The following is a 15,061-nucleotide window of genomic DNA, read 5'->3' on the forward strand; positions in this document are numbered from 1 at the left end:
TTATGCCCCTTGTGCAGAAAGCTTTTGAGTTATATGAGGATCATTCTTATGGGTGAAGCTTTCTCCTCATGTTCTTCCTTCTATTAAGGACTCTGGAATTTAAGAGAAATGCTTTATAAACAGCAAAACTTTATTCTATACAATTTGAAGGCAGAGGAGAACTTTCTATATATGCAATCAACATGCAAATAATTTTCTGACTGTTTTAGAGTCTAAAACAATGCTGTTCAGTTAGTAACTATGCGAGGCATATAGTCACTAGCATATACTGGAACTTCAACTTGAAAATCAAGAAGGTGGTTATTATAACTCTAATGACCATCAGCACCCCAAATCAGGTAGAGGCCATCGCCAAAAGAAATACTTGTGTTTAAGATTGAATACTAAGCTCCAGCAGATATGAGATTTTATGTCTGAACAACTTAGTAACTGTTTGAAAAAATAATAAAGCAAAAGAAGAATGAAAAACAAACAGATCAATGATAAATGTAACACCATAGGAACTTTCTCCTTCATTTATTTTGATAAACCTTTACATTAATTCATCCTGAATTTTGATAAACAATTTTAACACAAGTCTCCCATTTAGAACAAAAATGTTATTGACACACATTCATTGTGTGGAGTGATGCGCTTCACTACACTACACGGACTTGTATAAGCATATAACATAGTTTGGCCATGGTCACTCTCAATGACCTCAACTTCCACCTCTTTCTTCCCATTCATTGCCCCAGACATTCTCACCTCTACTTCCATGTCCTATATACATAATACTTTATGTGTTTATATACAATCTTGGATCCACAAATGAGAGGAAACATACATTGTTTATCTTTGAGTCTGATTTATTTCAATTAATTATTTAATTATTCCAGCCCATTCTCCTGAATGAGTTATTAAGAAAACAAATAACAAATAATGACAAAGGTTGGTAAAGATGTGGAGTAAAAAGAATACTATTAATGTAAATTAGTCTAGCTACCTAGAAATCAGTATTAATGTTCCTAAAAAAAAAAAAAAAGAAAAGAAACAAACAAAATAACCAAAAACCCTAGACAAAGAACTACCACATGACCCACCTAAGCTACTCCTAGGGCTGTGACTGAAAGACTCTAAACTAGCATACCTCAGCCTTCTTACATGTGTTTATCACATCATTGGTCACAATTGCCAAGTCACAGAATCAGACTCGGTACCTGTTAACTGCTGAGTGGATAAAGGAAATGTGGTCTCTAGACAACTGAACTGTAGTGAGCCATAAAGATGAAGTATCTTTTTCAGGAACATGTGTTGAACTCTAGGTCACCACGTTAAGTGAAATCATACTCTCTCAATTACAACTTAAATAAGTATCTGTTATTTACTGATTTCCTTTGTATGTATGTATGACATGGTGTGTGTGTGTGTGTGTGTGTGTGTGTGTGTGTGTGTGTGTGTGTGTAGGTCAGGGGACAACTTATAGGAGTTGGTTCTCTCCTACAGTGTGGGTCACAGGAAGCAACTCAGGTTGTCAGGCTTGACATCAAGGGATGTTACCCACCTTACCATGTTGGAAAGAGGGAACCAGATCCCATAAACTTTTCTCTGACCTCAGAACACTTGTCATGGTCTGAGCATACTCCCAACACACACACACACACACACACACACACACACACACACACACACACACACACACATGAAATAAATTAATGGGATAACAAAGAGCATCCACTGTGTCACCACAGAACCTGGTATTCTTTATCTGCCGCTTAGTGTGTGTGGCTTTGGGTAGGCTTATGTTCTTTTTATTCTTCAGTTTATGTATCTATAGGAGAAGGAAGCTTACGCCAGCATCTTGCTCATGGGATTGTGAAGTGGATTCAGTGAGATGGGTGCCTACAGTGCTAACAACAGCACCAGCACCAAGAGCACCGTGTGCTGCATACATTAGTTGTTATGGTGATCACGTGCTCTGGGTGGTAATGTCTCTGCTCTTCTATTTCCTTCTTTTGGATCCCAGAAAGAAGCAAGAAAGAAGCGAGAAAGAACCGACATTTCTTTGCAAGTCACATGATGTGATTGATGGGACATTTGTGTTGTACCACAGACTTCCCTTTGGACATCATTTCTTATTAGTTGTCCTATGGAAGAGTATATAGTATATAGTACACACTCTTGTTCAGCTTATTTCTTCTCTTTCTTCCTGGCTATTTTTGGGCAAAATTCTACTTCAGAACACTTCTTCAATATTAAAATAAGTTGACATGCTTAAAGCAGGTTAGCATGTGGCTGTGTACTCTAAAAGGTCCACATACATCCACTTCTCTCTTTTTGTGTCTCTTGTCCACACACTTTCTGACTGTGCCTTTGGAGTTCTCTGAATAACTATGTCACATCCCAGTTTCTTTTTGCTCTTCAAAGCTTCTCATCCCTTACTCTAGCTCCTTAAAAATGAGTATCAGTTCAGCTTCCAATAAAATCCCTTGGAAAGCAGGCAGCAGAAGGGCGAGGAGGGAGAAAGTACTGTACGCATGTGTTTGTCTGCCACACGTTCAACTCGAATTCACCAAGACCCGCTGTAAAGTGAATCTGCCCTGAGTTTCACTGAGTGTGGGCGACAGACATGGGCAGGGGTGTTGGCGGACTCCTGCATTCTGTGTGGGGGGCAGATACAGGCAGGGGTGCTGGCAGACTCATGTATTCTGTGTGGGGGACAGAGGCAGGGGTGCTGGCAGACTTATGCATTCTGTGTGGGGGACAGAGGCAGGCAGGGGTGCTTAGGAGGCAAGAAGACAACAAGTGTGAAGCGTGTTAAAGGAAGTGTGCAGGAGGGGTAGCCTAGCCATCTGTTGGTGCAGCTGGTCAAATACTGGCGAGGAAGTGGGGTTTCTGGAGCCTTCCATTGTTCAGCTTCTAGCACAGGCCAGAGATTGTCCTGGGGGAGAGGGCAGAGGACCAGATCTGGTGGTTATTTTGGGCTAATATCACAGAAGCATGATGCCGAGAAACAGCCCAGTGGCAGCATAATGATACCGGCTAGAGACAAGCGAAGGCACAGTGAGACTGGAAGGGACTCAAAGCACGAAATCCCCATGAGGAGGAACTGGCCTGGAAGCTGAATGGCATGCCCAGGATGCATCACTGTGTTTCTTTGGGGCTCTGGAGACTAGATATGAGGAGGCAAGACTAGGGTAGGTGCAAAGGCTTCTCCACTGTCTATTTGACTGTGTTTGGAGACAATCGGAAGACATACCTCTTGACACGTCTGTGAGAGTGTTTCCAGAGACATTTAACTGCATAGGGAACACCCAACCTGAATGTGGGCAGTACCGTCCTGGGGGTTGGGGCTCTGGGCTGAATAAAAAGGAAAAAGAAAAAAAAAAAGCAAGCTAAGCTCCAGAGTTTGCCTTTCTCTGCCACCTGCTCTGCTGGAGATGTGGGCTGCCACCTCCAGTCACTTGGTACTGTTGAGTCTGCCCCTTGCCATGATTCACTATATCTTTGGACCATGAGCCAAAATAAACCCTTGCTTCCTTAAGCTGTCAGAAAAGTGACTTAACAGCAGAGCAGCGGGCAGTACCTTCCTAAGAGCCCTTAGGATGAGAGAGAGAGAACCAAGGGCACACAGAGCAGCAGGTGCAGTCACAGGACTTTTGCAAATAGGAAGACAGGGACAGAGAGCACGTGGTGTTACTGTGTGGAGGAGATGAAGGAGGCATGGTCAGAGTCTCAGTATTGATTGTGATAGCCAGTTACTGATGTGGAAACAGGTTTCTCCAGGAGGGGAATTTAGAATTATTGAAAAGGGGTTAGGTTCATTACCAAATAATAGAGGAAGGTTGTTAGGCTTATTTTCATGTCTAAATAAACTCAGAGTTTAATTTCATTCTTAAGTGTCCCCAGTCTCTGGGGACAAAGTCATGCATGCAGAAAGAAAAGTCTGTTGACTGTTCTGCTCTGGCTTCAGTCTCTCCATCCACATCACTATACACACACTTAGGTCAAGTTCAGAAATGTGGCTTTTTACCTGGGCAGGTGGGTATAAGAAGAGTGCCTCTGTGGGAATGCCAGCATCACTGCTTCTGACAGACAGACAGACACTCCATGTCTGTAGGGACGACTTGGCTGTGGTATTGGTTTCTTTGACAGACCATTGAGGCTTGCACTGGGCATCTGTACTGCATTCCAGCCAGGATTTTTCTCAGGGTTTGTTTTCCTCACAGAGGTGTAGGCGAGGTGTCTTTTCTTAAACTTCAAATGCACCTTGTTTGTATATTAAACTGCAGATTCTCACAGTGTTCTTTAAAAAGTCTGTCTAGCATACATGTTTCTTTCAAAAAGTGCGGCTGGCTCAGTCTTTGGGAATTTTTCTACTTCTGAAAAACACATGGGTATGGGGTTAATGCTTCTTTCTTTTCTATTATATGATAGGATATGTCGCACACTCTGGATGCGACAGTTCCAGTGTGGACCTACAGAGGGTGGTAGGACTGTGGCACATGGTGAGCCCTTATATAAAAATATCAGTGACAGGAGCCTGTCCTTCCTGCATCCAGGAGCTAGTTGGCACTTAGCATGATCTGAATTGGACATCCAAGGATATAGGTTCAATATGGCTGTGTCACCCAAAGATTTCTTTACTTAAGGCAGTATGTCCTAATATTTTACACAGAGCACTCCTGAATGCTACAATCTGGTGACTAGGCTGGGGAGAGAGGTGAGTGGGTAAAGTGGCTGCCTTGCACACATGACGACCTGAGTTTGACCCCCTAGAATCCAGGTTAGTAGTGATGATGCATTGGGATGAGGAGGGAAGGGGATTCCTGGCTGGCCAGCCTAGGTTGCCTGGAAAACCTCAGGCCTGTAAGAGACTCACAATAGCAACAAAAGCAAGAGAGAGATGTGTGTACCTAGAGAATGACGACAGCCAAGGTCGTCTTCTGGCCTCTACAGGCATGGGCACACACATGCATATATACCTACACACATATATGCACCTGCATGCATGAGAGTACACATGTACACACACACACACACACACACACACACACACACACACAATGTTAGTGACCAAATTTAAATATAAATAAACATAGTAGTCTCAGCAAGGTCATGATTCAGGTTACCCATGATATGCATACATCAGATACAAAATTTGAAGGCATTAGCCATGTAGTCTTTTATTTTAAAGATTTCTTCTTTAAAAAAAAATTTTTTTTGTATGTGTTTGTGTGGGGGTGGGGTGGGGTAGGTGGGTACCTGAGGGTGCCAGATGAGGACACTGGGGCCTCTGGAGTTGGAGTTATAGTCAGTTGTGAGCCACCACATGGGTACTGGGAACCAAACTCTGATCTAAGCAAACACTCTTAACCATTAAGCCATCTCTCCAGCCCCCTGTCCGTGTGCTCTTAAAGATCCAGAGAGTTCCTTTAAAAATAATACTACTCCAGGCTGGGGATTTAGCTCAGTGGTGGAGCACTTGCCTAGCAAGTGCGAGGCCCTGGGTTCGATCCTCAGCTCAATAATAATAATAATAATAATAATAATAATAATAATAATAATAATATACTCATGCATCACACGCTCTCCACCATTCATGGCCAGGGTCAGAACTCAGGTCCTTTAAGCCTGGGTCACAGAAACTATGCCCACTGAGCCATCTCCTCATCCTCTACATGTCATTATTTTTTAAAACCAATTTTCTTACTAGACATTAGTTTATAACGTTTGTTGACAGTGAACAGATTTATCTGAGTCTGTATGAAGTTACTGGCTGAGGATATTTTAGTTTTCGTTTATGGTGAAAGATAGACTTATGAAGTAGGGAGAGATTAGTATGTCAGATGTAGGCAGGGCCTGTGTTAGGAGACTGAAGAGAGGGCTGTGGAGCGGCCATCAATCTCTTCCAATCAGATCTCATACATAATTAAGTAACTGGCATTTGATTGGCTGCTGGTGCCGCCCAGGAGAGATTAAAGTTTGTTTTTCCTGTGGCCCCCTTACACAGAGACTGTTAATGCAAATGGAGGCTCAGCCATACATTTAAACACTGCCACAGCAGAGTGACTTCCGGGCTTTTTGGTTAAGGAGGCTTTTGAATGTATGTATGAGCAATATTGGAGCCTGCTCCTTACTTCAGCCAATATGAAGATGTATTATCCCTCGAGGTTTGTTATTAACCTCCGTTTCACCTCCGTTAATATTTACTCCACAGGTCAATAAATCTTGATATTCACTCCAACAGAAGCCAATATCTTCCGATTATGAGTTATTAATCTTGGCCAAGCTAAAAAAGTGTCTGAATATTTTTCTTTCACTAGTAGAAAAAGAAAGTTTCAGGTTTTTTTTTTTTCTTCCTTCTTTCAGCTCTCTAAAAAGGGAAAGCTAATTTTCACTTGGAACACCAGCTTCCCTGTGAGACTCAGGGTCTGAGTCCTCATGTGAAATCTGGAAACTTAGTCATATTGACAGGGTGGGGGTGAGGGTGGTTGGGCAATCTTGTTTAAAAGCCCTGTGTAATACCCTGATTTTAGAAAGACCCAAGAGGGGCCTGTGGACAAATTGCTGCGGCATATCTTTCTTTTAGTGACTTTGCATGACTCGACTTGAAAAAAAAAATAACAAGGGCAGGGAAGATTACTCAGTCTACACAGTGTTTGTTTTGTGTAGGGACCTGAGTTTGATTACTGGAACCCATATGAAAAGTTAGGTGTGGGGCACACACTTGTAATTCTAGTGCTGGGGAGACAAAGAAAATTCCTGGGGCTCACTTGCGGCCAGCCTAGCCTAATTAGCAAGCTCCAGGCCAGTGGGAGACCCGATCTAAAAAAAAAAAAAAAGGATCAAAGTAGATAGCACCTGAGAAAGGACACCAGAAACCACACACACGCTCGAGTGTACGTGCACAAGTACACACATACACACAAACACACACACATACACATAGAATGATGAAGATGTTTTGGTGGTGGTGATGGTGGTGGTGATGGTGATGGTGATGGTGATGATGGTGATAACGATGATGATGATGGAATAAACTAGAGTCCTGAGCAACCGCATCTGCCCTGTCTCAAAATGAAAACAGCAGGAGTGAAGAGACAGAAAATTGGGGCTCAGACTGAACAATAAAAGCTACTAGATTTTCATTTCAGAAGTATTTGTAATTCTGCCAGTCACCTGTAGAATCCTGCCAATAGTGCAAAGAAGTCCAAAACCAGTAGACATTTTAAAACAACAACAACAAAACAAAAACAAAACCAAGACACCACCGAAGTTAGAAGTGGTCTTCTCTGATGGCTGCTAGTCACTGCTCAAGAGGATGGGGAAAATCAACCTTCACAAATCGCTGCAGAGAAGGGAGAGGTACCTCTCAAAGGTTGATTTAAAAATGAAAGCTTTTCCACAATAGCTGCTTCTCAGAGTAAGGGTCCCCAGTAGGATCAATGTCAGGAGCTGATGCAATGAATAGATTCCCAGGCTGTCCCAGAGCTCAGAACTCTGAGTCAGAACTCTGGGGCTGAGGGTCCAGCCACAACTCCAGGTGATTGTGAGGGACAGCTGAGTTATCAGGACCTCCTCAGAAAGGTTAAAAAATAATGCTTGTACCCAAGGGGTTCTGATTGAATGGGTCTGGGGTCTGACTTGAACTCCAGCTTCTTTTATGACATGAACATCCCAGGGCTGATAGTCACTCCAGGGCAAGCTCCCATTAATACTTTCTTTTCCCACAAATTAACCCCTAGCAGGCTCCTCTCACAGGTACCAACAGGTCTCTAATTCACAGACTTGCAGCTACCAGTACCTCTCACCTGGGGAAGTAAGTTTACATCAGAGCAGGTGCTTGTCACACATGCTGCTTTCCACCCTTTCCCTGCCTCCTGCCCCAGAATCAGAGAGCCTGGCCCAAGGTTGGGCTATGACACCTGTACCCTTCTCAGTATGGTAGAGGATATGACATCACCTCTGTCAAGTGGCCTCCGATTCCTCTCAAGCTACCTGTCTCTGGAACTGGATCCTTGCCTCTCACTGTATCTGTCCATGGCTACAATAACTTCTCAATAAACGCCTTACTCCCCATTAATCTGTTTTGGTAGCTCTCTTGCAACATCTGCCTCCAACACCTTTCTGTCCCCTTCTTTGGGATTTGTCTTGGTTAAGGAACATGCCTACATTGACATCGCGCCACTTAGCGGGCACAGGCTCCACTCAGTGACTGGCTCATGCAGATTCTTCTTCATTCAGAACCACATGGAAGGGTCACCTCAGCTCCATCTCACTGCCTGATGGTCTGAGATTTGCTGCAGCTGAGCCTCTCCGCAGGCCAGTGGTGCTTCCTAGCCCATCCAAGGGTTTATTCTGAAGGTGATCGCCAATGGACTTGCCTTCCAGGACCTTCTATGGGAGAGGCTGAGCAGCTCGCGGGGAAGCTGCTGTTAGCCAAAAGGAGTCTTGTTGAGTCTTTTATGACATCCAGAGTGTGTTCTGAAGCAGCCTGTGACAAAAGTCGCTGTTGCATTTGGCACTGTGACTTAGCAACAGAAAGGAGAACAAGCCTGGTAGAAGGTGGCTCCAGGGAGGCGAGGGGCATCTTCAGGCTGATCTCTGGGGCAGACCTGGGGAGACTTAACAGACGTCAGAAGCAGGAAGTCCTTCAGGCTCTGAGTGGGACCTAGGTGATTTTGTTTTACATTTCTGTAGTGTTCTTTTCTTCCTATAGTATCTAGGACTAACACTCTGAAAATATTTGGAAAATATTTTACACCCTAGTGAGGATTTGTTATTATTTTTCACTTCCAGAGGTATTTGTGTTTCATGCATGTGAATACACACACACACACACACACACACACACACACACACACACACACACACAGCTAAAAACAAACCTGTGGTCCTGGGTGGTCATGGGACTCACACAGCATGTGACATTGATTGCTGTGACATTGAGGCTGCTCTGGGTTACATAGTGAGTTTCAGGCCACCCTGGGCTATAATGTGAAAGCTTATCACAAGAAAGCAAACAGAGAAACAAAGAAACAAAACAACAAAACCAGGATCCTTTACTAAAAAAGAATGTGAAGAAAGCATCCCAATGAAAGGGTATCCTAGGGAAAGGAGCAGAGTCCTTCCTTTCCTCCTCTCAACTTTTAGTCTGTTTTCATTGGCAGGTTCAGCTTCCCGAAGGGGTAGAAAGCCCTGCACCCCAGGAAATTCTCTGGGTTGTTTGTAGGGTGCATCGCCATGAACTCTATCCTCTCTTCCCCCAAGAAAGCATGCACTTTACAAAATCAGCTCTCCTCAGTTTAGTTTTCAAGGCAGGGTAAAATTGTCAGTCTGTTGCAGGAACAAATTTGTACAATAATTAGTTTTGTTTTTCTTGGAAAGATACTACAAAATGTAGAAAGGTATTCACAAGTTGTATATATTAATAGATTTTTTTTTTAGCAGAAGATGTATGGAGTTGGCCCTAATAATGTTGTATCAATGGCCTCCCACTCCCTCTCTGTAGGACTCAGTCATTATTCAACGCTTTATCTGATGAGACTTTCTTCTTCCTTACTTTCAGTTGTTTTAATGAGAGATAAAGTCAGAGCCGTGAGAACAATGCAAACAAGTTTCCCCGGAGGAGTCCATCCATCCCAGTGGCCACATTATACACTCACTCATTCGTTCAACAAACACTGGCAGTCCTCACATGCTGGTCCTTGACCTACATGCTGAAGCAGAGCAAATAGATAAGGGGTAGCCCGTGCCCTTGAACACTTCCATCCTTCTGGACCCGCTGACCTGCAGGGCAAAACTTTATTTACTGCTTATATTAGTCTTGTCCTTGGCTTTGAATTAATCACAGCTTTGTTTCTTGAGAGCAGGTGGTAGGGAAATCCTCCATGTGCTGTTGGCCAGGGTGATGTTTGCATAATGTATAGACTCTGCATGTTTAAACCCCTCAGCAGTACATCATTAATACCAGGTACCGTTAATGAAATGAACCCCTGAGAATATCTTCAGCTTGCAACCAGAATGCCTGCCAAGTTTTCAAGGCTTTCCTGAAGGAAAACTGTTACTGATATTTTCTTTATGAGACAGAGTCTCTTGTAGCCCAGGCTGTCCTTGAACTTAGCATGTATCGGAGGATGACCTTGAACTCCTGATTCTTCTGCGTCCACCTCACAGGCCTTGAGATTACAGACATGTCACCATGCCTGGTTTATAGGTACTGGGGATTGAACCTGGAGCTGCATGCATGTTAGCCAAGTGGTGTACTAATGTAGCTACATATCCAGCCCACCCTCCCCTTTAAAAAACAATCATACAAATCAATACAAAAAAATGCCCAAAAGGCAGATAAGAGCCATACAGTAGACTAATACCAAGTTCATAATAAGCATATGAAATGACGGTCAATTTTCTGTTATCAGAGAAAAAGAACAAATTTAAACAAGGTGTGATTTCACACCTTTCAAATGATGAGCATGGGAAAAATGGAAAATCATAGTTATTGGCAAACAGGACTTTGTAGAGCTTCAAAGTGGAGCATGCTGCTGGGGTGGTGAACAGGCTCGGCTACTCTGAAGGACAATTTGGTGATGCTGAGTATTTCAGATGATTTTTACCTCCACAGTCCAGTATGCATCTCAGAATGTAGTTCTTGGGTCATGGGTCCCTGCAGTACTAAGGAGCTTGCTGGGCTAGCAAATCAGAGGTCTCTCACTCCTGCTGGTTCTATATTTACCAAAATACCCAGGTACCCTGTAGGAATGTTCTAGGCTAGGAAGCACTGCTCTTAAGAGTTTTCCACACAGAAGCACAAACCGATTTAGCAAAACGTGGTTGACAACTTCAATAGGTTCTACCCATCCTTTCGTCTGTCTATCCATCCATCACTTTACCCTCTACGTATTATCTGTTATCTCTGGTGTCTATTAATATGGATGTTACTGGGGCTGGGGAGGTACTTAGTGATTTAAAGCACTTGCTGCTCTTGGAGAGGATCCAAGTTTGGTCTCATCACCCACACCAGGGATTCTCAACTGCCTGTAACTCCAGCTCCAGGAGATCTGACACCCTTTTTGGAGGCACCTTCAAGTGCCACCTCCACATGACACACATATAGTAACACATACACACTCACACACACACACACACACACACACACACACACACACATAAATAAAAATAAGTTTTTAAAAGGCTTTAAAATGTATCTATGAGCTATCATCTAACAATCTATTATCTAGTTATCATCTGCCTGTAATCTACCTGTTGATCAGCTAGCTAGCAGTTACCTATGATCAATTATCATTTGTTCATCTTCTCTCTGTTATCCACTATGGGTTTATCACTTACCTATTGTCTGTCTGTCTATCTATCTATCTATCTATCTATCTATCTATCTATCATCTAGCTATCATCATCTAGTTATCTATCACCTATCTATATATCTACCTACCATCTTATCTATCATCTATCTACCATCATCTGGTTATCTATCACCTATCTATATATTTATCTACCTACTATCCTTCCCATCTATCTATCTATCTATCTATCTATCTATCTATCTATCATCTAGCTATCTTCATCTGGTTATCTATCACCTATCTATATATCTACCTACCATCTTATCTATCTATCATCTATCTATATCTATCTATGCATCTATCTATCTATCTATCTATCTATCTATCTATCTATCTATCTATCTATCATCATCTTCTATCTGCTCTATGGGTGATTCCACTTCAGCAGAAGTTAGGCAGATGTGGCAGAGACTGAACGGCTTGAAAAGCCTATCATATTTGTCCACCAGCTGAGCTGGGTGGTCTGTACTCAGAGCAAACATTGTATAGCTTCTGTCTGGGACATTTTGCATTGTAGTATCTATCAGGTTTCCAAATTGAGACAATTATACACCTGCATTTGCAGTTCCATTTGGGGCTAGTCATCTGAACTCAAAATGTAAATTTGAAATTTACATTTAAATTTTTCTTTTGTCCCTCCTGTCCATGCTCCTATTGTTACTTTACTTAATAATAGAAGTGGGAAGTAGTGGAGGAAAGGCTCTCATTTTCTTTGACCCCATCTTCCTAATACTGGCAGTTTGATTGGAGATGTACCAGCTGTTTTGACAAGACCTGTTTTGCTCTGAAAGAACTGTCTGGATGTGGGATCATGGAAGGGAAATTAGAATTATCAGGAGCTACAGTGTAGGTGACAGGTGTGCTTCTGAAAGCCTGTGATAATTCAAAACTCTGGTGGCTCAGGACTGGTTCTAGCCAAGGATGACAGGTGTTTCTGTTCATCAACTAAGGTGGTAGCTCCGACCATAATAGCATAGACAAGGCTTACAGCTCCCTCTGTCCACACCCTGGAAGCACTGCTTTTTCTTGCTTTTTCCGAGGAGTAATTGGCACTTGTTTCTCAAGCACACATTACTTGAGATTGTACTCACATTTTCAAATTCAATTTGCTGAAGGCAATCATTGGAAAGGTTTAAGACAAGTTGTGAAGAATAGAATGGACAATACTTGCTGTACACTGATCCCCAGTCTGCTCCTTCCTGGCAAAGCCTTTGGTAACACTGATCTTTACCTACACATTTAGAGGCTCAGTGGAGGTACATCCCACCCTGCCTAGAAGCTAGGGGTGGTGAATGTCTTAGACTTTGGCCAACAGGATGGGAATGGAAGAGAAGTACACAGTTTTGAGACTGACTCATCTTCCTTCTCCTAGCTAGTCTAAGCCTTGGTTCCTGGTATGGGAGATGGCTGCTCTGACCCATTCAGAACAGGAAAACATCATAGAGATGGAGGGGCAAAAAGATATCAGCAGAACCCCAAGATGATGTCCCGCAGTCCAGTTCTGTGTGCTTGAAGATCTCCAACCTGTAGTGTAAAAGAGACACCTCTGCAATGCTTTCAATTTTGTCTACTGCTGTGGTTTGAAAGAAATGCCTCAGCTTGCTCCTCCACTGGCAGAGCTGTTTTAGAAGGTTCTGGAACCTTTGGGAGGCGGAGCCTTGCTCGAGAAACTGGGTACTGAGAGTGGTCCTTGAAGTTTGATAGCCTGGTCCTACTTTCTGCCTGCTCTCTACTTCCTGTTCCACTAAGACAGGAAGAGGTGAGGAGTCCCAGACACACATTCTCATGTCCATGGGACTGCCTGCTGTGGTGATATTGTGCACCCTAATAAACTTATCTGGGGTTAGAGAACAGAACGGCTGCTAGATATAGAGGCCAGAAAATGGTGGCACACACGCCTTTAATCCTAGCATTCCAGAGGAGAGATCCATCTGGATCTCTGTGAGTTCAAGGCCACACTGGAAACAGCCAGGCATGGTGACTCACACCTTTAATCCCAGGAAATGATGGCAGAAAGCAGAAAGGTATATAAAGCATGAAAACCAGGAACTAGAGCTGGTTAAGCTTTTAGGTTTTTATCAGAAGTGCAGCTGAAATTCATTCTGGATAAGGACTCAGAGGCTTCCAGTCTGAGGAAACAGGATCAGCTGAGGAACTGGCAAGGTGAGATGGCTGTGGCTAGTTCTGCTTCTCTAATCTTCCAGCATTCACCCCAATAACTGGCTCTGGGTTTGTTTTTATTAATAAGACCATTTAAGATTCCTGCTTCAGCCTGCCATCATGTCTTTCACAGTAGTCTGTATCCCTCAGACTGTGTGCCCAGATGAACTTCCTTCTGTTGTCTTCTTGTCAGATATTTGGTCACAGCAAAAAAGTGAAAGTAACCAATAGAGCCAGTATTATTTTGGATTTCTGGAAAAGGCAACCTGTATATTTTAATTAGTAAAAGTGAGTGGCATGCTCACTTCTCCAACATGGAAGAAGATATACAGGGTTAAGGAGACACAGTTTAACACAAAGATGGAAGACTTTGGGTAATGCCAGGTAGCCATATATGAGCTCTGGCTTCTCCATCTAAATTTATATGACCAAGTTATTCTTGTTTTATTAATACTGTTGGGCCACTCCTTCTGTTTGCTCAAAGTAAAGTGGAAGAACCCATGTAGTCACTCACTGTGGTGGTTTGAATGGGAATTCCTCCATGGGCTTCCATCTTTGTAGTGCTTAGTCTCCAGTTTATGGGCCATTTGGGAGGATTAGGAAGCATGGCCTTGGGGTTGGGGATTTAGTTCAGTGGTAGAGCACTAGCACTGTGTTCGGTCCTCAGCTCCAGAAAATAAAAATTAAAAAAAAGAAAAAAAAAAGGGAAGTGTGGCCTTGTTGGAGGAGATGTGTCACTGGGGGTGGGCTTTGAGATCTCAAAAACCCCACGCCATTCCCCACCCCCTGCAGACCAGGATGTAAAGTTCTCAGCTACTGCCCCAGCACCTGCCAGCCTGCTGCCAAGCTCCTCTTAATGATGATAATGGACTAACCCTCTGAAATTGTAAGGAAACCCCCAATTAAATGTTTTCTTTTATAAGAGTTGGCTTGGTCATGGTGCAATGGAACAGTGACTAAAACATCTGCCATGTCCCAGTATTCTTACAACTTATTTCATTTTCTCAGAACATTGTAATGGTGTCTACCTTCAAAATACAGCTGAATCTGACCCACTCACAGCAACTTCTGCTACCACCCTTTGGAGAGGGACCAGAATCCTCAACAGCCCACACTTCCTAACTCTATGACTTACACGGTCTTAAATACTTTCTCTGAGGTTAAGCAGTGTTCACTAACAACAATAAGGGCTGTTCTCATTTCATTCTATTGCTGTGATAAATCTGATTAAAATCAGCTGAGGGGAGGGAAGGATTTATTTAGCTTACACTTTCATTCTACAATCCATCACTGAGGGAAGTCAAGGCAAGAACTCAAAGCCTATTTCACCTCTAGGAGCCTTAATTTTCTATCTTAATATTTCTCTCAGTATTAAATATGATGAAGATATGACACAAGATAGCCGGAGCATAGTAGGCTTTCAGCAGCTGTCAATAACTTATCTACAGAGACTAGTTGGGGCCTTCTGATCTGAAATGTTGCAGAATCTAGTTTTCAAAAGTCTTTAAACTAGAGAGAATGTTCATGCTAACTGTAATAGTAACAGTGGTCCACTG

The sequence above is a fragment of the Onychomys torridus genome, chromosome 7 (genome assembly GCF_903995425.1).
Source record: "Onychomys torridus chromosome 7, mOncTor1.1, whole genome shotgun sequence".
Taxonomy (NCBI): Eukaryota; Metazoa; Chordata; class Mammalia; order Rodentia; family Cricetidae; genus Onychomys; species Onychomys torridus.